The sequence below is a fragment of the Canis lupus genome, chromosome 29 (genome assembly GCF_003254725.2).
Source record: "Canis lupus dingo isolate Sandy chromosome 29, ASM325472v2, whole genome shotgun sequence".
Taxonomy (NCBI): Eukaryota; Metazoa; Chordata; class Mammalia; order Carnivora; family Canidae; genus Canis; species Canis lupus.
In genome coordinates, this window is record NC_064271.1 from 23,640,664 (window position 1) to 23,663,748 (window position 23,085).

General features: G+C 33.3%; 1 non-coding gene and 1 pseudogene across 1 annotated transcript; one reads left to right on the plus strand and one right to left on the minus strand.

The window, feature by feature from the left end:
- Positions 1–256: 256 nt before the first annotated feature.
- Positions 257–1,631, minus strand: LOC112678377 (DDB1- and CUL4-associated factor 13-like; annotated as a pseudogene).
- An 866-nt stretch (positions 1,632–2,497) lies between these two features.
- On the plus strand, positions 2,498–2,605 carry LOC112678656 (U6 spliceosomal RNA). Its single transcript, XR_003147741.1, has one exon. It is a non-coding gene; the product is annotated as a U6 spliceosomal RNA (small nuclear RNA).
- The last annotated feature ends 20,480 nt before the right edge of the window (positions 2,606–23,085 follow it).

Below are 23,085 nucleotides of genomic sequence, written 5' to 3' on the forward strand. Positions count from 1 at the left end.
GTGAAGGTATATCTGCATTTTCTAACAGTAAAAGTAGGTTAGATTGACAAATGCTGTATTCCTCAATGAAATAAGAAAGCAGATCATGGATAAAATGTTGGATATCAACTAAGCTACTTTTCAGGTTAATTTTTTAGGGTAGCGTTCTATACATGTAACTCAACTTATTTTCTAGAGTGAGTATTTTTATTTGCTAAGTTTGCAAATAAAAATGTAATAAATAATTATATGTCAGGATTGGTGGGAATACCAAGTATTAGTTCACAACTGTCACTAAGTACTACTTCTTTTCTGACACAATCTGAACAGATCCAGGCTTGCGGTGTTTGAGATGATTCACTTCCTTTCGTTGACAGGCTTCTTTCATGATGTGCTGTTCCTGGATATGGCTGTAGATAGATTTTGATAGAAATTGGTGACAAGCAAGGCACTTTATATGCGAATGATGCTGAAATTTCTCTTTTGACTTCTGGTTGTAATCTTGGCTGCTTTTTCTTGTTATGTAAGCATACCCAATATTCAGAACCATTAGCTTTCTACAGACAAATGTTCATTTCATCAGATCCACATGTAATATATTTGCTGTTAGAAGTCCATTTTACACAGATAACATGTTGCATTCTTTTTGTGTGATAGATTTCCCTGATTCTATTTTTGTCCACAGGAAAGTTTCAAATAGATTTATCAAAACTGGCAGACACAAACTCTTTCCTATTGGGAGAGTAATGTACATCAAGCACTACAGATATGTGATCCTTATGTACCACTGCAGGAGTGTTCAGTGCATACATATCAAAAGTATATAAGTTGTAATCTTCATTTGCTGCAGTAAGAATTAAAGCTTCCATAGGATTCCAACAGATCATATTCGTTCTTATCTCTAAGATGATCTTTTTCAGAGGAATACCTTACCTCATATCATAAAGCACTGTATTCCTGTTGGAAGTACTATTCCCCAAGAGAAATGTTTCAATTGGATTAAATTTAACTCTAGTTATACTGTCGAACCCCCAGGTCATTGAATATGTAGGATTGGCTCTTTGTTTATCCCAAATGTCTACTTGTTGTCCACATGTTGCAAAAACAGCTTCTTTCAGCGATGATCAATTCCTGTATATACTCCCTTTTCTAATATTTATGCAATGGCTGGTTCCTCCCTTTCCATAACCTGGTCTATTCATTTTCCACTACTTCACGGTTTTGTCATCACCAACAGTAAAATAAAAGAAGTCCCACATAAAAGAGTACATATTCCTTCTATAAAACCCTCATGTGTTTGTATTGTACAGATACATTTTCATTTGTCAAGTTCCAAATTCTAACCTCTCCATCACATGCCCCAGAAAGGATAGTAGCCAGCCTCTTTGGATGCTTTGCCAAGCATTGACTTCATCTTGGTGACCATCCAGGGAAGCGAGGAATGGTTTTGCAAATACCTGTTCCAGTTTGGGAGTGTTTAAAGCTCTTACGTATTTTTATGGGACCTTAAAAGAATGTAAGGTAGAATCACAGTTTCTTGGAACTGGTGATATAGATCCAAGTCTTCCTTCCTGCCTTCCTGAAAGGTCTGAATCCTCAATCAGTTCCTTTTCTGGTTCCCATAGTTTTCCATCAATCTTTACAGTTGGCATGGAAGTACTAAAAAAAGAAACCTCAGAAAATTTCCTGGGTTCCAAACATAGTCCTCCTTGCTTACACCAAACCACCAGTCAATTTCCCTTGGTAATTGGGATCCATCAGTGTGTTTCTTATAGGAATTTATATAATAGTGCCAGTGTGTTGTAGTTATTGAAATATGTTATTTGGTAGTTGTTGCATGAATCGATTTGGGAATCTGAAAGACAGTGCAGGTTTAGATATGTGCTACCACTCTTGAAAGAATTCAAAACTGGACTCAGCAAAACTGATCCATTAAATTTGGAATATTCATGCTATGAAAACTAAACTTGATTAGGGTTTGAATAGGGTTTGACCTAATTCATACTCTCCAGATTTTAGATGTGAAAAGGTTAACACTGAAGAGTACAAAATATGGATTATTAAACCAAGAAGTTCATATTTTGATAAAGGAAATATGCTCATATATACTATGTATTTATAACAGATATATGTAACAGATATAACATGTATCAGATATGTTACAGATATATAACATATATATCCTACTAAATATCATATATATATACATATGTATATGTATATATATATAACAGATATGTATTCTACTAAATAGCATGCTGGCAAAGTAGTATAGCCTACATAAGTCAGTTGTCTCAAAAGTTGTTACTATGCACCCCATCAGTAAAACATTTTTGAGAATATTCTTCTACCCAGTTTTCCAAGGGCTAGAAATTACTCCCTTTGTTTCTCTGTTTACCTCTATAACACAGTAATAAAATACAAGCATTACTTAATACCAAGTGAGTGGTGGTGTGATCTTGAGCAAGTCATGATCTTTCTTAGTCATGTCTTCGTCTGTAAATTTCTTTTGTAATTTGTGCTCGCTTCGGCAGCACATATACTAAAATTGGAACGATACAGAGAAGATTAGCATGGCCCCTGCACAAGGATGACACACAATTTCTTTCATAATTTGATTTATCTTTTTCAGTGGTAAGATTTTGTAACTCTTTCAGTTATTGTTAGAATATGGTGTTATATTTATTAGGTTGTTTTTGAAAGACAAAGACAGTATATGGATCAGAACAGGTACTGCTGTGTATACATTATGCCTCAACAGTATGAAATACTAAACTGAAATAAAAGGGAGATTTCTTATAACCTAATTCCAACTTGCAATATGAATGAGTGAATATGCTTCTCTTTAGGGACACATATTACCTCTTTAACCCATGATAATGAAGCTATCATGAGATTTTTCACCTGAGTCCCAAGAGCTCAGAGCAGCAAGGATAGTGATAATGCCCCATTAGACCTGGTCTGTTTGTCTTTCATCCTAAATTTGCAAAAGAATGGGGCGGGTAAGAGACTGAAATAGAATGGCTGAGGCTAAATATGGAGAGGTCTCAAAGATACTGATTAGCCAGGAAAGGATTAATAATCAGAGTAACCATAATAAAGTTAGCTCAGGACATGAGTAATAGTGTGCAAAGCTAAAGAGTATCTGTGCCTGCATCTAGGCAGTAGATTTAGAAAATTTTGTTTATTTTATTATTAGGGAATAGAGTGCTTAAAATTAAAATGTTAGATCGCCAAATCTAAGGGGAGGATGCTGGAATGAGGAACAGTATGACATTTGATAACAGGGCAGGGTGTTTAAGTGGGAAGCAGCACTGGTGGCTTTATAATTTGCTGTTTCATTTCTGTGTTTGGCTTCTGCTGCAACCAGCTGGCATGAAGGATCTCTCTGGTGTTTTGAATCAAGAAGGGAATAAAACACACTCAAGCTTCACTACAGATAACCTGGACACATTTTGAATTTGGTTCATGGCAAGAAAAATGTGTACTTTGGATTTATTTTTTTATTTTTTTATTTTTGGATTTATTTTTTAATAGTGTTGGTATGTTGGCTGTTTTGATGTCCTTTATGGCTTGAGAATTTATTTGTACAGTAGTGCCTAGATTTAAGAAAGGCAATATATACCTACAGAAGGAAATTTTTACCTTGAAAATTCACCTGAAACAATTGGCATCTATGAACAATGGCTGCTTAATGAGAAAATATCTATTGACAAGTAATAGAAATTGTTGAATTTGATTGTAGGATTAAGCAGTAGTTATTTTTCTCTTAGCCTCACCTTGGTCTGTTTAGATTAGATTTGTTACTGGATTTAGTCATTGTTATACAATTGTGAAAAAAAAAGGAAAATATTTTATGCCCTTTGTCTTTGATCTCTGCGTTTTATTTACATTTTCTAAGAATGTGTAATGCGTAACATATATGTGTGTGTATTATATATACACATATATATACATACATAAATGTACTCTTACATAGAATATTCTATTATTTTTATATATTAATTTAATATATAACTACCCCCCAGAACAAGATATACAAAATTATTAGAAGCTTCCCTTATACTCATCTAGCAACCATGCTCCTCCCACATCCCCCAAAAGAACAGCTATTAGGACTTCTATCACACAGATTGTTTTGCCTATTGGGGGCATTTGTATAAATGTAATTATACAGTATTTTTATGTATATGTCTGTTTTCTTCCACTCATTGCTATGTCTGTGAGACTATCTATGTTGTTGCTTGTAGAAATAGATTTCTTATGTTTTTGCCATGAAATATTCCATTTAGAATACCAGTATTCTAAAATTATATTAATTCTTCTCTTCATGGATATTTAGGTTGTTTCCAGTATTTCACTATATCAGATAATGGTATTGTTAATTTTTAAACATCTTTCAGTGCACATATATATTCAAATTTTCAATATCCAATAGTGTATTTGTTGTGTCATGAGATATTAGCATGTTTTGCTTTAGGAGATAAACTGCTAGACAGCTATCCAAAAGCATTGTACTTATTCATATTCTCACTGACCATACTTGCCCCCAGCATTTCTGGCAGATAGATAGTGGTGTCCTTGTGTGTGTGTGTGTGTGTGTGTGTGTGTTTTATGTAATCTTTTTTAAGACTTTAATTTGTTTAGAGCAGTTTTAGGTTCACAATGAACCAAGAGGAAGGTACAGATTTCCCATAGGCCCTCTTTCCCATTTATGCATGCTCCCTCCCCCATTATCAACATTTCTCACCAGTGGTACCTTTATTAGGAGCAAAAACTGCACTGACACATCATAATCACCCAAAGGCCATAATTTACAGTAAGGTTTACTTTTCCTGTTGTATATTCTGTGGCTTAGACAAATATGTAAGGACATGGATCCATCATTATAATATGATACAGGATATTTTCACTGCCCTGAAAATCCTCAGTGACCTATTTATCCTATCCCCTGCCCACAGTGATCCAATTATTTATACCATTTCCACAATTGTTTCTTTCCAGAATGTCATATAGTTGGAATCCTAGAGTATGTGGCTTCTTTCACTTAACAATATTCATTTAAGTTTCTTCCATGTCTGTTCATGGCTTGATAGCTCATTTCTTATTAGAATTGAATAATATTCTGTTGTTTATAATCTAGAATACTATAATTCTATTGTTTTACAGTTTATTAATTCATTCACCTACTGGGGACATATTGGTTGCTTTCAAATTTTGGCAGTTCTGGATAAAGCTGCTGTAAACATCTGTGTGCAGGGGCAGCACGGGTGGCTCAGCAGTTTAGCACCTGCCTTTGGCCCAGGGTGTGATCCTGGAGTCCCAGGATTGAGTCCCACGTCAGTCTTCCTGCATGGAGCCTGCTTCTCCCTCTGCCTGTGTCTCTGCCTCTCTCTCTCTCTCTGTCTCTGTCTCTCTCTCTCTCTCTCTCTGTGTGTCTCATGAATAAATAAATAAGATCTTTAAAAAAAATCTGTGTGCAGGTTTTTTGTGTAGACATATGTTCTCAACCTTTGGGTAATTCCCAAGGAGAGTGACTACTTCATCATATGATAAGAATATATTAGTTTTGTATAGTCACCAAACTGTCTTCTAAAGTGTTGTCTGTACCATTTTGCATTTTCACCAACAATGAATAAAAGTTCCCATTGCTCCACATTCTTGCCAACATTTGGTGTTGTCAGTGTTCTATATTTTGTCCCTTCCAATAACTATGTAGTGATATCTCCCTATTATTTTAATTTGTACTTTTTTGGTGTCATATGATGTAGAACATCTTTTCATATGCTTACTTACTCTCTGCATATCTTTTTTGGGGAAGTGTCTGTTTAGATCATTGGCCCATTTTTAAATCAGTAGTTCATTTTCTTATTGTTGAGTTTTAAGAATTCTTTGTATATTTGGGGGATGCCTGGGTGGCTCAGTTGGTTAAGTGTATGACTCTTGATTTCAGCTCAGGTCATGATCTTGAGGTCCTGGAATCAAGCTCAGCATTGGGCTCTGTGCTCCATACTGAGTCTGCTTGGGGATTCTCTCTCTCCCTCTGCTCCTCCCCACACTGCTTGTGCTCTCTCTCTCTCCCCCTCTCTCTAATAAATCTTGAGAAAATAAGAGCTCTTTGTACATTTTGGATAACAGCCCTTTATCAGATGAGTCTTTGCAAATATTTTCTCCCAGTCTGTAGCTTATACCCTTATTCTCTTGACATGGCCTTTCACAGAAATTTCAATTTTAATGAAATCCAGCTTATTGATTATTGATTATTTATTTCATGGATTGTGCCTTTGGTGTTGTATCTAAAAAGTCATCATCATATCTAAGGTCATCTAGGTGTTCTCCTATGTTATCTTCTAGTTTTATAGTTTTGAATTTTTTCCAGTTTGAATTAATTTTTGTGAAGGGCATAAAGTCAGTCTAAATTATCTAGATTCATTTTTTATGAATCAAGATTCATTATTCATCAAGAAGTGTATGTCTAGTTGTTCCATAGCATTTATTGAAAAGATTATCTTCTATCTAATTTATTGCCTTTGCTCCTTTGCCAAAAATCAACTGACTGTGTTTGCATGGGTTTATTTCTGGTTTTGCTATTCAGTTCCATTGATCTACTTCTCTATTCTTTCATTAATATCACATTGTCTTGATTACTGTAGTTTTACAGTAAGTCTCAGTCAGGTACTGTGAGTCCCCAGATTTGTTCTTCAGTATTATACTGTTGATTCTGATTCTTTTGCTTCTCCATCTAAACGTTAGAATCAGTTTGTCAATATCCACAAAATATTTTGCTGAGATTTTGATTGAATTTTATTGAACCTATAGATCAAGTTGGAAAGAACGATATGTTGACAACACTGAATCCTATTTATGAACATGGAATACCTCTCTATTTATTTAGTTCTTATTTTATTTCATTCATCAGGAATTTATACTTTTCCTCATGTACATATTAGACAAATCTGTCACACAGTAGATTTAATTTGTATGTATTTGATGACTAATAGTACTGATCACTTTTAAACAATGGTTTATTAGCCATTTAGGTGGCCTTTTTGTGATATGCCTTTCCAAATCTTTTGCCTACTTTTTTTCTATGGGGTCATCTATCTATGTTTCTTGAGCTGTAGAAGTTTTTTTATATAGTTTTTTTTATTTTTCCTAAGTATTATATATATAATGTATATGTATATAAATATACATGTTTTTTTCTCATTCTGCCTTGTAAATTGTCTTCATAGAATATTTTGATAAATAGGAGCTGTTAATTTCTATGAGGCACAAATTATTAGTGTTATCTTTGGCTAGTGCCTTTTGTTTCCTCATTAAGAAAGCTACAATTTTGGTCATGAAAACATTCACGTATATTATTGCCTACAACCTTTATTGTTTTGTAGTTCACATTTAGATTACACTTCATCTGGAATCAATTTTGGTGTATTCAGGACATAAAGATTAAGATTTATTAACATAATTTTTCCTTATTGCAATGCAATGTCACCCTTAACATAAGTCTATGGCTGTTTATATGATGCTTTATTATATATGCCATTGGCCAGATTTTCTATTCTTGTGTCAATATCATAATGTCTTATTATGATTTCTTGGTAAGCTTTGATATATAGTAATGTAAATACTCTGACTTTATTTTCATTCAAGATTGCCTTGCTTCATCTTGATGTTTTTGTATTTTCATTTGAATTTTAAAATAAACTTATCAGTGTCTATAAAAATGAAATTATGGCTTTAATTGGGATTGAATTGAATCAATTTAATTAATCTATCTAATTTGGGAAAGAATTGACATATTTACAATCTTTAGTAAATTCTTTCATTTATTTACCTCTCCTTTAATTTTTCTAAGTAATATTTTGTAATTTTATGTGCAAAGGTTTTGCACAATTTTTATTAGATAAATATATATGAATTTTATGTTTGATGCAAAAATTAATGCTTTCTTTTAAAATTTTTATTTTCTAATTGTTTTTTTAATCCAACAGTCATGCTAAATTTACTTACTGATTCTAACACTTTATGAATGCTTCTGGATATTCTGTGTACACAATAATGCCATTTGCAAACAGTGTCCATTTATTTATTCTTTTCTAAACTTTTAATTTTTATTTCTGTTGATAATATTATTGCACAGGCCAGTGCATTCAGTGCACGGTTGAATAAAAGTGATGATATCAGACTTTTTTGTTCTCAGTCTTGATGGGAAATTTTTTATATGTCTTAACTAAATATAATGTATGCTGTAGACATTTGTAGATACCCTTTACCAGATTAAGAAGATTCTCCTCTATTTCTAGTTTGCTTAAAGTTTTTATCATGAAAGAATATTGACTTTTATCAGAAGCTTTTTTTGGTTTATTGATATAATTATACCATTTCCCCCCTTTATTCTGTCAGTGTGTTGAATTAAATTGATTGCTTTTTGAATATTATTTTTTTTTTTTTTTTTTTTTTGCTTTTTGAATATTAAACTGCTCTTCAGATCTAAAATAAATCTACATAATGTTATGTTATCTGTTTTATAAAAGTTTGATTATTCACATTCCATTTAGAGATTTTCAACTATGTTTTCCAAAAAAATTTGTCAGTAATTTTCCTTTTTCATTATGTCCTTTTAAAATTTTAGAGTAAAGTCTATGTTAATCCCATAAGGTGAGCTGGAGACTGTGCCTTGTTTTGCTCTTCTGTAAAAGTGTTCTGAAGAATTATTATCTCTTCCTAAATGTGTGGAAGAATAGCTAATAGTGAAGCTATCTGGTCCAGATTTAAAATGTGATTTTTTTTAGTATGAAAAATTTAATAACATATTCAGTTGCTTTACTAAATAATGGGATAATTTGAACTTCTATTTTGTTTTTTTTCCTGTCAATTTTAACATATTTTATTATTTCCCCCACCCTGGGGAATTTTTTTCCATTTCATTTAAGTTAAAGAAAAAATGACTTAGAACCACATTTCATGATACAAAGCAAAACATTTTATAAATTTCATCAGTTACATCAAATATATTAAATTTATATATATTTTAATTTATAAATATATCCTACTAGTATATAAATATACTAGTAGGATATATTTCCAATAGGTAAACCTTAATTGTCTTTATTTCTCAATAAGATATTAGATTAATTAAAATAAGAATATGTTTTTTTAAAGATTTTATTTATTTATTCATGAGAGACACACAGAGAGAGGCAGAGACATAGGCAGAAGGCGAAGCAGGCTCCTTGCAGGAAGCTGGATATGGGTCTTGATCCCTAGACTCTGGGATCATGGGCTGAGCCAAAGGCAAATGCTCAACCGCTGAGCTACCCAGGCACCCCAAGAATATGTTTTTGATAAACATTACTGGTAACCCATGTCTTCCACATTTCAAAAAACATAGAAGCTATGTAGTTCCAACAAAGCCCTGTATTTGTGCTGGCTATTGATGGTTTTAAGAGTTATCTTCTATTTTCTTGATCATACTTCTTTTTAAGCTTAAAGTACTTGCTACTGTAAATGACTTCCTAACAATTCCAAATTAATTATTTAGAAAATTTATGTCTCCTTTGTCTACCAATATTTCATAAAATATACTCTATCTTGCTTCTACTGTAGCCACTGTCCAGAGTTTCACTTAGTTTTTATTACATGTGCATTTATTTTTTCTCAAACATTTAGATTAAAAAACCCACAAAGATGATAAATTTGGTCTCAATTTTTCAGAGAATTAATACAGGTTCCAGTCCCTCCAGAAATATCACCTAGGTTGTAAAATGCCCTCAGTACTATTTACCTTTCTCTCCTTAGAAATGGGTTCAGAGTAGAGCAAACCACAGGTAAACTCATAGGGTTTCAGTGGTGATGGTGACATGAGGTGAGGAATAGTAAGGGCAACGTTCAGGATCTAGGTCAAGAATATTAGTGAAGGCCCCACCAATTCAAATTTAGGGCAACTTGTAAGAAGTCCAGAGGCAAGGACTACACAGGCTGTCTTTAATAAGGAGTTTGGTTACACAAGCTCTGGGTCAGCTCCCATTCTTTGTGGCTATCCAGGCAGGCCATCTCACCTATTTAGCGTGGCCGGGTAGACCAAGGAAAGCACCAACAACTGGGTGCTTTTCATTGCTAATCCTGGCCTTGACTCACTCTGTGACCTCTCTTGGTGTGTTTCTTCAGCTGGAAAGTGAAGATAATAATAATGAGCTATTTAACAAGGGGTGTTGTGTGGATTAACAGTTAATAGCATGTTTCACAAGACAAGGCAGCATTGAGTTTGTAAATACTAATAGAAAGTTTCTCCACACTACAAAGTAAATTAGTGCTTCTCTTGAAGAAAACCCAATATGCCAGAACATGAACATACAAAGCAGTTGAAATAAGGTGAATTTTTACTTAACAGAAGTAACTTCATTTTCTTAAAGAATATTTCAGTTTTCCTTTTGATATTTGTTTCATCCTTGTGCATTTAAAAACTTTTATAAAATTTATCCATACCTATTCTATTGCATTAGTGTTTTCTACTTAAAATACATTTTTGATGTGATTGAATACATTTTTTTCTCAAAAATTCAACTAAAAATAAATATCATATAGCTTCCTCACACACACACACACACACACATATCTATCTATCTATCTATCATCTATCTATATACACACAGGAAGTCAATTTCATGTATATAAGCTTTTTTGTTACTTCTATTGTTTCATCATGAAGGATTCTTGTATGACTTGGGGGAAATTGTATTAGACTTAATGAATTTGAATTGATACGTAGCTTGCTTTCTGGGATGCTAATATATCACATCAAATAATCTATCTCCAGTAGCTTAGTATCTTAATGCTATTTGCAGGCAAAATTATACATGCTCACTAAATTAATTCTCCATACAATGTATTTCATTTACTTTCTTTTTATTTGCTTTGCTATTCACAAAGAAGAAAAAAGTTACATATATAAATGTAAAAGAACTATGAGCTTACTAAAAGAAAATTTAAAAATGATAATTTCTAACCACTAAAAAGTACTTATTGAATTCTGGGATTATTGTTGATATTACTAAGACAAGGTCAAATGCAAAGACTAAAAAAATTATACTGGTAGAGGAAACTTCAAATAGAAAAACTAAACCCCATGTTTAGTAAGTATTGCTAAAATAATTTAGAAAATAAAAAGGAGTGACTAGGCATTTAGTTGAGATTTTTGTCCAGGCTATGACTTAAATGTTGTCTTATAGTACTATTAATAGTTGTTGTCACTCTATAAATTTATGGATATTTTAATGGGAAATTGAGAGGATTTCTATAATACACATCTTTTATATCTGCAAATAATGTACTTCTGACCTCATTAATTCACTTAATATTTGTAAGTTTCTTGAGTGATATGAAGAGTATATATATAACTCGTTTCTATAGAAGGAAAATGAAACTCTGACAGTTCAGTTATTCAACTTTTTATTTTTTCCAAAAGATATTTATGAGACCTTACCCATAGTCATACAACTAGTTAAAATTATACAAAATTTATCTTTGAAATGTCAATGAAGTCCCCCTCACTATGCAATATTGCTTCCATTTTTTTACCATATAATCTTTTTTTAAAGATTATTTACTTATTTATTCATGAGAGACAGAGAGAAAGAGACAGAGACAGAGACACAGGCAGAGGGAGAAGCAGGCTCCATGCAAGGAGCCTGACATGGGACTTGATCCGGGTCTCCAGGATCAGGCTCTGGACTGAAGGTGGCACTAAACCGCTGAGCCACCCGGGCTGACCCCATATAGATTATCTTTGCTCAATTTTCAATCCTTTTGTTCTACTTCTAACTTTTTTCTACCACCTAACTATATACATATACATATACACATATTTATATATATATGTAGAGAGAGAGACAGAAAAAGGGGAGGGAAAGGAGAGAAAAAAGAGAAGAGAGAATTGCTTAATTTGAGGTAGTATAGAACTTACTTGCTTATTTTTTGTCTGTTCATTAAAATGCCCCACCTAAAATTAGATATCAATTTTCAAAAAACAACATAAATGAAGATAAACCATAAAACTATAGGAAATCTATACTACTTTAATCATATAAATGATTAGCCTTTGCAAATAGAAAAATCTTAGGATCAGGCCTTTGTAGAAAACGTCGTACCAGAGCCTATATCTACCAGAAATATAATTTTGAAGTTCATTTCTGCTGTAATGTAATTCTTAAACTTTGACTAAAAGTAATGGTTCACACTGTTAGATATTAAGCACAACAGAAAAGACCTGGTTTTATTCACAACTGTTCTGCTCCACTACCTATCCGAGTCTAGTATTTTCAACATTATTTTGGCATGAGTATATATATATATATATATGAGGGCCTTCCTCAAGAATCACCACACAAATTTCAACATTCTGATGCTGGGCATAGATGGTTGTGGACCATATTCTCTTTAAAAATTGAAGTAAAGTCCCTGACATAAAATAATTTTCGGCCCAAAATGTTGATAATGCCAAAGTTAATAGTTGATAAATTCTCATTAAGAGTGAAAGAGATACCAATACTACTATCATTTAATGACTTTAAAAAAATAACATGTTCTTTCATGAGTAAAACATATTTCTAGGTAATCTGATTATCTAATTTTTCTGTTAGTGCCTGTTATAACTACAGTTGTGGCATAGATATTTGAGGTGGTTTCAGTTATAAGGTCATAAGGAGACAAATGACATATTTTGTTATCTTTAATCTGTGGTCATTTTGTGCTTTGGTTTGACAATTGACATGATTGAAGTACTATGGAATTAGGTGGCATGTAATCTAGTACAATATCACCTCAAGAAGATCAGTTACACATATCATAAGGTCTCCCACACTTACCAGCGTGGCAGTGTTGCAAACATTACTCTTTATGATTTAATTACATCTATAAAATGAATATAATCACTCACTCATAGAATTCCTGAGTATTAGAGATAATAAAGAACAGGGATCCCTGGGTGGTGCAGCGGTTTAGCGCCTGCCTTTGGCCCAGGGGGCGATCCTGGAGACCCGGGATCGAATCCCATGTCGGGCTCCCGGTGCATGGAGCCTGCTTCTCCCTCTGCCTATGTCTCACCTCTCTCTCTCTCTCTCTCTCTCTCTCTCTCTGTGTGACTATCATAAATAAATAAAAATTAGAAAAAAAGAACAAAGTTCACTAACATACAGCAATCTCCTAAAATATAATTGCATTATTATTCACTATATAAGTTCCCTTAACCTGTTCTTAGAATATTACCTGCAGTTTACTCAGATTTCACCAGATGTTAATGCTGTTTTATGATGATACACAAAATTTCAGGAAAAACTGATAGGAACTATCAAAACTACTGATATAACAATCTAATATTTTAAAAACCTAAATTGTGGCACCAAAATAAACATCATATTGTGCTCCATAAGAAAGTCATATAAAATTTAAAATCATTATGTTTTCTGTTACTTTGATGAGTAGTATATGCCTGTTCCATTATATACTGGGTTCCTAAGGTCCATGTGCCTATAGTTGATGAAACTTGAGCTCTAGGTGACACTCTTGTATCTTTGAGTAAATGAACACAATTACACTTTTTATTGGTTTCAAACAAATTAGGGCCAGCATTCAAACTTTTAATCAATTGAATTTCATAGGAACATCTAAAACACTAGAGTGTTGTTTCTGTGATATTCTAAGTAAGTGGAATATGCATATCAACTCGGGACACATGCAGACTCTGCAGATACTATGAAAATTCACCAATAAAGTTTCTTAATCATGTTGAAAGGCTGGTGTCAATTAGTTTTAGTTTGTCTGTATCTCTAAAACCTTAGCTGATATGGCTACCTGGAAAGATCTCCTTTCTTTAAGGTTCAGGAAGAATTAACTCTGTTGTGATTATTTTTCTTTGGTGCCTAAAACCTTAAGATTTTCACATTCTAAGGCAAAATGTAAACATACACACACATATAGGAAGAAAAAAATCCACCTACATTAAATAATAAAATAAATGCATTTATTAAAACTATTTCTGAGGACCATGTTTTAAAGTATAGAGGCACCTAGGTAACTCAGTTGGTTAAATGCCTAACATTTAAAGTAATGCCTAACATTACTTTACATTACATTAAATGCCTAACATTTAACATTTACATTACATTTACATTACATAACATTACATATAAATTACATAACATTTACATTACATTAAATGCCTAACATTTAAAGTAAATGCCTAACATTTAAAGTATTTCTGAGGACCTGTTTTAAAGTATAGAGGCACCTAGGTAACTCAGTTGGTTAAATGCCTAACATCAGCTCAGGTAATGATCCCTGGGATCCTGGAATTGAACCCCGACTCAGACTCTCCCACTCTGGGGTCTGCTTATCCCACTCCCTTGCCCCTCCTTCTGTTCATGTTCTCTCTGTCTCTCTCAATAAATAAACTCTTTAATTTTTTTTCAAATAAAAAATAAGGTAAATAAATATACATGCCCATTAAATGGTCACAACTCCTATTTTACAGTTCAAAAAGTAGGCTCAGAGAGACTAAATAATTTATCCAATATTATGCAGCTTGTAACACAGCCCCTGATCTGGGCCCAGACTGATTTATAGAGCTAAGATACTTAGTTACTACATGAAACAGTCTTCCATTGTGTTTATCTTGCACTGTGGTGTAGACATAACTTTTCTATCTAAACAATAATATTCACTATTAAAATATTGACTTTGGCATATGCAGAGCTTCTTTGGGTACTGATATGATCATGCCAACTATAAAGTAACATTTTTGAAGCAACTGGAAATGATATTAAGAAATTATTGTCAATTTTTGGAGGTGATATTGACATTGTGGTTATATGTATTTATTATTTAGAACTACATTATGAAGTATTTATAATAGGTGAAATTATGAGTTATTTGGGATGCCTTAAAATGCTCCAGAAAAATGAGATTAGATTACATGCAATTAACAAAATGTCAGTAATAATGGATGTTACATAATGGCTACATGGGAGTTCATTGTGTTTTTTTCTAATTTTATGAATGTTTGAAAATTTTCAGGGTAAAAGTTTATAAAAGGGGATATTTATCAGTTCAGGCTTAAAAATCATCTCAAGAAATCACTGTTAAAAAACAGATGTGGTCCTGTCTCATGAATAAATAAAAGCAGATGTCATCAACTTTAGAGTTTGTGGCATAGAGCTCTGCTCTATATATAATGAATTCATCTCATAGAAACAATGCATTGACCTTATTAGATTAAAAAGTTCTTACCTGGGATCCCTGGGTGGCGCAGCGGTTTGGCGCCTGTCTTTGGCCCAGGGCGCCGTCCTGGAGACCCGGGATCGAATCCCACGTCGGGCTCCCGGTGCATGGAGCCTGCTTCTCACTCTGCCGGTGTCTCTGCCTCTCTCTCTCTCTCTCTGTGTGACTATCATAAATAAATTAAAAAAAAATTTAAAAAAGTTCTTACCTTAGGAATTAGAGAGGATTATATTATTGATTGCAAAACAGGTAAATTTTGATGAGAGCCAAGGGATGTAAAGAAGGAGGAAGTTGATCAGGGTATCTCTCAAGAGAATACACCTGAGTATAACAGTAGGCAGAGGCATCATGAGAGTGTCAGTCTTTTTGGAGATCTGAATGGACAAAATGAAGGATTGGGAATGGAAAATGTAGCAATAAATGTTTACTATAATTTTGTTCGTGATATATGCCTGGTGATTTGGGATACAGCGGAAAAAGACAACTATGTCTTAGTTATTAATTATTAACTCAATCAAAGACAGTATAAGCTGCTCCAAAACATACTATAGTTCATGAACTACTAGGCAGATAGATACATTTAAAGAAATTCATAATAGGAGCTTCTAAAAGAATAGAGAAGAATGATATACCTATAGATAATACCAATATTGGGAGAACTAGACCCTCAAGAGTGAATCTTGTTAGTATCATAATAAATCACATTTCTATCTTTAAGAATGTTTGCTTTGACTAATTTGAACCTTTAAAAAAATCACAAAATCTATTATTCAATACTAATCAATGCCCTGCACAGTTTCAGGTACGATGGAAGCTGAGTAAATATGTTTTGAATGAATAAATAAACAAATGAATACATGCATTAGAATTTAAATGACATATGCACAAATGTGCCACAAATACTAACTAGTCATTCTAGAGACCAAAAGAATAATTTGGATTTTGTATTTGGTAAAATATTATTAATTTTAAATGACTCATGGGAGAGAGAGATTAGTGAGATCATGGAATTTTTAAAGCGAACTCTGAAAAGAAGATATGTGGAACTTACTACTTTCCATGGGTATGTGGTTCTCTTGCAGATAAATCCATTTTTGTATTTTCTTGAGTATATTTTAAACTGTAGAGATTCTTTCCTATTTTAGAAGAAAAATTTGTTGTGGCAAGAACAAATTCAGGCTATTTTCTTTTCTCATTTCAAAACCTTTTTCTGACAGTCCAAACAGAAGAAAACCAACTAACAAATTCTTATTTCAGTCATAATACATAAATGTTTTAGGCTCTTTGGAGAAATTAAACATTAGAGTGTCTATAAACATTTATTTCTCTAGTAGTAAGTGATGCTTTTATTTTTATGCATTTATTTTTTACTTTTATTTTGATCTCACGACCAAGGCTTGATCTCACGACTCTGAGATCATGACCTGAACTAAATCAGGTTTAAGTGACTGAGCCACCCAGACAGCCCAATAAGTAATATTTTTAAAATAATATAAGTTTTTTTTAGTAGAATTAATAATGTATGGTAAAGTAAATATGTTTACATTGAATTTGTTTCAGGGTCTCAAAAAATAGAGCTTGATTCAAGAAAGACTTGTTGGATTCTAACAAGACTCTAGTTTCCATACATAGCAATGGTAATAATGGTATGATAATATTGGTAATAATATTTGAAGTGAAGCAAACATCTAAATTGTGTCTGTTCAAAGAGATTATAATGAAGTGTAAACAAGGAAAGAGACAACATAATTTAATAAATCTAATATCTAGTAGCATAACAACAAGTGTAGAGAATTTTATATTGTTTAACTAGAGATTCTGCTATTGCCCAATTTGTCTTTTGTCCTGAGAAGTCTCATAACCAATGTCTTCCTTTAGAACTTCCTGGCACTTTATTCCTGTCAGCATCTATCTGTAAACGCTGAGACTTGGTGCCCCTGATAGATATCATAGTACTTCAGATCAAGCTTCAGATTTTCTAAATGTATATACCAGATAAGTAAAACAGATATTCTTCATATTGTTTTCTTTAATCTACATTTTTGAAGGGCTATAACTGTGTCCAACGCATATAAAACAATGTATGCCAGTATAACAGAAATATTCTAACTGGGTGAACCAAATATCCTCATCTTCCTAAGATGAGTGAAGTTTTAGAACAGAGTTCTTCTACTGGGTCCACTTCTAAGAAGGTCCTTCAGGATCTCCCATAAATTATGGGAACAAATTATATTATTTTTATACTTTTTAAATTATTTTAAATTGGTAAAAATAACTACAGTAAATACCCATTCTAAATTACATTTCATAAAAATATCCAAAGACCAAATAAAATACCATAAAACTTTTTACTTGAACAATCATGTTGACTCATTTTTATGTAGTCCTTAAATAATTGTATTTAATTTAAAAAATATATTTGGATTTCTTGATTGAAAACAAAAAGGTAGCATCAACTAGATTCCTGGGTGGCTTAGTGGTTGCATGTCTGTCTTTGGCTCAGGTTGTGATCCTGGGGTCCTGGGATTGAGTCCCACATCAGACTCCCCACAGGGAGTCTGCTTCTCCCTCTGCATTTCTCTGAATAAATAAAATAAATAAAATAAAATAAAATAAAATAAAATAAAATAAAATAAAATAAAATAAAATAAAAATCTTTTTTTTTAAGTAGCATGAATTAAATTTGTAGCAATATATTGATTCTTGCCTTTCATTTCTTTTTTACATTCAGGCCTACCTATGTTTATGAGTCCATTACTATATCACAGACATGTGCACTGCCCTTAGTGAAATGCCAGGCAGGGTTTGGATGAATCCACTCTGAGCAGAAGCTTAACTTGCAGTGATGAGGAGTTCAATAACAAGTAAAATATAAATATATGGTCTCATGATAATATTCTGCCAAAGTGAGAGGTTGGTCAAATACTTCGACTGAGACAATAAATAACTATTTGCGTTTTGAGAAACAGACTCCATTTGCTGAGTATCTGTCAAATAAATATAATACTTTGAGGGCCTTTTGTTCTGATTTAACAGCTAAAAAAAATTAATTTGCCTCTCCAAAATCTGTAACAATGTTACCATGTCACAGAAGATAAGTGTCTTCATTCAATAAGATGGAAAAACTGTCTTAGAACTAAAAATTTAACAGTAATGTCTCTCTTTCCTGAAAAATAACTGAGGTAGTTGTAATTCATACCTCTAACCATTTCAATGAAAATTCCAAATGCAAATTTAAACTGGTTGTCAAATATGTTCAATGATTATCTCCATATCTGACAAATTAGAGTGACAACAGTTAGATATTATTGGTAATTCAAATTTAATGACATTTCCTCTTTGCCCAGCTTCGAGTCCCACATAGTCTTCTCTTGAGTAGATCCGTGTGAAGAGTAGTAAGTCAGTGGAATGTGGTTTAAGAACTTGGACCTGCCCTTTACTATCTATGTCACCTTGGATAAATTTCATAACCTCAGCCTAATTTCCTCATCTGTGAAGCAGAGATAATGCATTATATGGATCTTATGGTGAATAATGAATTAATATTAATAAAATGTATGGAACAGTGTTCTGTGGGTAAAACTCACTTCTCCTCCTGTATGTTTTTTCTTTACTATTCACATATATAATACTTTTCTTCTGACATTTCTGGTCACCAAATGTGTGTGCTGGGAGAAACACAACCAGTTCCCTGTGACACCAGTAGGGCATCCTGAAATTCATTTCAATTCTGACACTATCTAGCTGAAGTTACTATCAGATCCCACAAATTGTGACCTCAGTCCCACAAGACTGTCGTTCCCCATTTGAAATGCCAATGGCCAGTTCCAGGTTGTCACCTGTACTTCTGACCCACTGGCTATAAATTGAGGTCCCCATGACTCCCTTCTTGGGTTCAATAATTTGCTAGAATGGCTCACAGAACTCAGAGAAATGTTTTATTTACTAGGTTACTGTTTTATTATGAAAGGATGTAATTCAGGAACAGGCAGATAGAAGAAAGGCATAGGGCAAAGGAAAAGGAAAGGATGAAGAGCTTGCATGCTCTCTAGGCATTCCACTCTCCTCCTATCTCCATATATTCAGCAACATGGAAGCTCTCCCAACCTATGCTTTTGGGATGGAGGCTTCATCATTTGGCATGACAGATCATTAACTCCACTGCCAGCCCCTCTCACCTCTCTGGAGAATGAGGGGAGGGATTGAAAATCCAAGGTTCTAAATATGGCTTGGTCTCTCTGATGACCACCTCCCATCTAGGAGCCCATCTAGGGTAGCCTCATTAGAATTAAAGACACAACTATAACCGAGGATATTCCAAAAGATTTAGGAGTTTTGTGTTAGAAGTCACAACCAAAAAGCAAATATTAGAACAAAATATGCTTGTAACTCTTTATCAGTTAGGTAATTACAAGGGATTTGGAACTCTGTGTCAGGAACTGAGGGCAAGGACCAATATATATATTTCCTTTCATCTCAGGAAGGTCGAACCATAGTAAGTGCTATACAGTGTTTGCAAAAAATAAATATAGACTCTTGAGCAGGTATTGAAATTGCAGGGTAAATTTAAATATCTTCTATTTGTGACCTATTTTACAAATCAGTGTTTTCTCACATATATCTGATAAATCATTTTGAATATTTGGATTTTTTCAAATGATAATGTAAAATAGGGTCCAATGCATGGACAAAAGTACAGTTATTTTTTTAAAGATTTTATTTATTTATTCATAAGAGACACACACAAAGAGAGAGAGGCCGATACCCAGGCAGAGGGAGAAGTAGGCCCCATGCAGGGAGCCCAATGTGGGACTCAGTCCCGGGTCTCCAGGATCATGCCCTGGGCTGAAGATGGCGCTAAACTGCTGAGCCACCTGGGCTGCCCCAGTTGTTTTATACTTGACCAAAATATATGCTCCTTATTCATATATATATATGTAACATTAAAGTCAAGTTATCCAAAAATATATGCTTCATAAAATTTTTATATTGGTAAACATCAAATAACTCATTCTCTTTAATTTGTCATTTATTGGCTTATAGAAATTCTCAAATGTTAAGTGTTCTGTACGCAAATATACATAAATTGAGGAATAATATGGTTAAGTTATGGCACCCAGAAGTCACTCTTGTCAAAGATTTCTGACCTTGGACTATGCAACACACAGGTTTGACATTTTTCAAGTATGAAATACAACTTTTGATAGTGTAGAACTGTAATTTTAGTGTTAAAAATCCTATCTGATTATCTTGATTGGATTTGTATTTTTAAGTTTAGTTTTGTGATTCTTTTACTTTTATTTAAACTTTAAAATAACAGGATGTACTTAAATATTCAGAAGTACATTATTATCTGTGTTGGAGTTGGAGTGATTTTTTTTCCTCTTAGAATCTGACCTGTCAATCACTCAACAGACCTTTTTCCCCATCTTCTTCTGTGCCAAAATCCACTTCTTCTGGGTTGTTTGGCTCTCTGTTAGCCCTCACAAGCTGAAATCCTACACTGAATAAACCATCAATATTTATTTTATAAAGTCTCCTACTTTTATATCAGAAAGGTGGATCATGTGGTGGAGGAGTGAAATCCCAAGAGCACTAATTAAATATCAATAACCAAAGCCTACATAGATTCATTTTTCTAAATGGCACACTTATATTGGCCTTGAACTCCTTGAAGTTTCCAGATTCAATACTTCTGAACCTCTTTGTGTGCTCAAATAACCAAGAAGTGCTGATTTATGACAGACCCATCAACAACACTTTAGCTAGCATGTGAGTTCTGAATGGTCTGTACAAGAAAACATCAGCCGCAACCCTGTATCTCATTCAGCCCAGAAGTTCATACAGCTCTCTGGAGCATGTTATCCATATAAAGCCAAAGTATGCAAATAAGCCCACTTTAATGGGCTTCAGTAGTTGATTTGGGGTTAGTTTCCCTTACTTCATCATTTCTAAAAGGTACACGTTGAAACACCATGAAATTGAATGAATGTTATGCTCAATTTTGGCTGAAAAGAGGTGGTTGGTTTACTTAAGGCAAGTGGGCCCCAGCTAGATTGCAGTTAGAAGGATGTAAAGTACATTAACACCAGACTTACCCTGGAGGTGAAAGCTTAGCTTTTTCAGTAAGTTTGTGTGTGTGTGTGTGTGTGTAAATCTTTGTTTCTGATTTTGCCAGGTTAAATATAATCGTTAATTTGCTACTGCCTGAAATCATAATTTGGTTAAGATATTTACATTTAACCCTTAGACAAATTGTTATGTTGAATTATGGATATGTTTTTTGTAGTGATAACGAGGATCTTAAACATAGTGACAGTTTCATGAAGCATTTATATCCCTAATTGAACTAATAAACGTGAGTTTGTCCATATTGATTGGATAGATAACAGTTTGGTGATAAATACTTGGATATTTCTTTAATTTTTAAAATGTAACATAAAAATCACATGCTTCTATTATATTTTATTTATACTCTTATTTATTCTTTAAAAAGCTCTCTTGCTCCCATTTTATATTTTCTATATATTTTCTCTATGTACAGTATATATCTTATATATTGTTATTTATGAAAGTTAACTGTAACTTTCTCTCATTCTGCTGATAAAGTTAGAATGATCACTCAGAAGTGGGGAAATTTGGTTTCTAATCTCAATATTGCTGCAAATCAGTTCTTTGGCCTAGAGCAATTTCATATATCAGGATGAACATCACCATTATACATTTGTTCAGGTTAGCTCTCTGACTGACTATCTTTCACATATGTCATCACACATAAAAATTCTACCCAGCTTTTGTGTTTCAGAACCTGTTCCTCCTTTGATGCTTTTGCCAACTACTGAGCCAAATTGATAGAATCATAACATATTAATATTAAAAATGTCTTGTAAAATGACATAGGTCAACTGCCCCATTAAAACAGTCATCCATCCAACTACCATAAACAACAGATAATCAGACTGTGCATTAATATTAGCATTGAAAGAAGTAGTAAATCAGAAGAAATCCCATTTTAATCTCCAGAAAACTCAACTCTCAGGAACTTCACATTCACTGAATTGCCCAAATTCTGTGCAGAGCTGAAAGTCAATACACTACATAAGTGGAAACATGCAAATATTCAAGCAAATTTATTTTTCTTTACATTAACAAAACCACTTCACTCTCCCCAGAGATTGTCTACCTCTAGACCTCAAATATTCCCCTTGTCTGAGAGTGCAGAATATATTTGGCTGGTAACCAGATAGGATCTTTGCACTGTAAGGGGGCATTTCCTCTTTTTCAGAATGGGAGCAGTGAGAGAAGCAGAGCACCTCCCTTAACACTCTCTCTCTCTCTCTTAAACCGACTTCTCCACTTTAACTTTCGAAATCAGCCCAAGTTGTGAAGAGAGATGTTGGAATTAACTTACCCCTCTGCTTTTATAAACTGCATATTTAGAAAATAATATATTGAGAAACAAGAAAAGATGGAAAATAAATCCTAACTGATGGCACAGACCCAATAACAAAGAGTGCCCCATTATCTTTTACTAGATAAATCAAACTCACCATGGCAAGTCACCCATGTTATGGAGTAGCTTATGTTTTATTTTCAGAATCCAACAGAAACAGTGGCAAATCCAAGTTGCTACTTTTCCTCAGTTCTTGATCAAACAGATGGAAATAGTAGGATAAAATAGAAAGTTTTTACTTGAATAGATGAAAAGGAAATTCATAAATATATATCTATGTAACAGCCATTGTGAAATATTCTCTTCAAATATAATGAGGTTTTTTTTTTGTATGATCAAACACTTTATCCTATTAAAATCTTCAAAACTCAGTATGT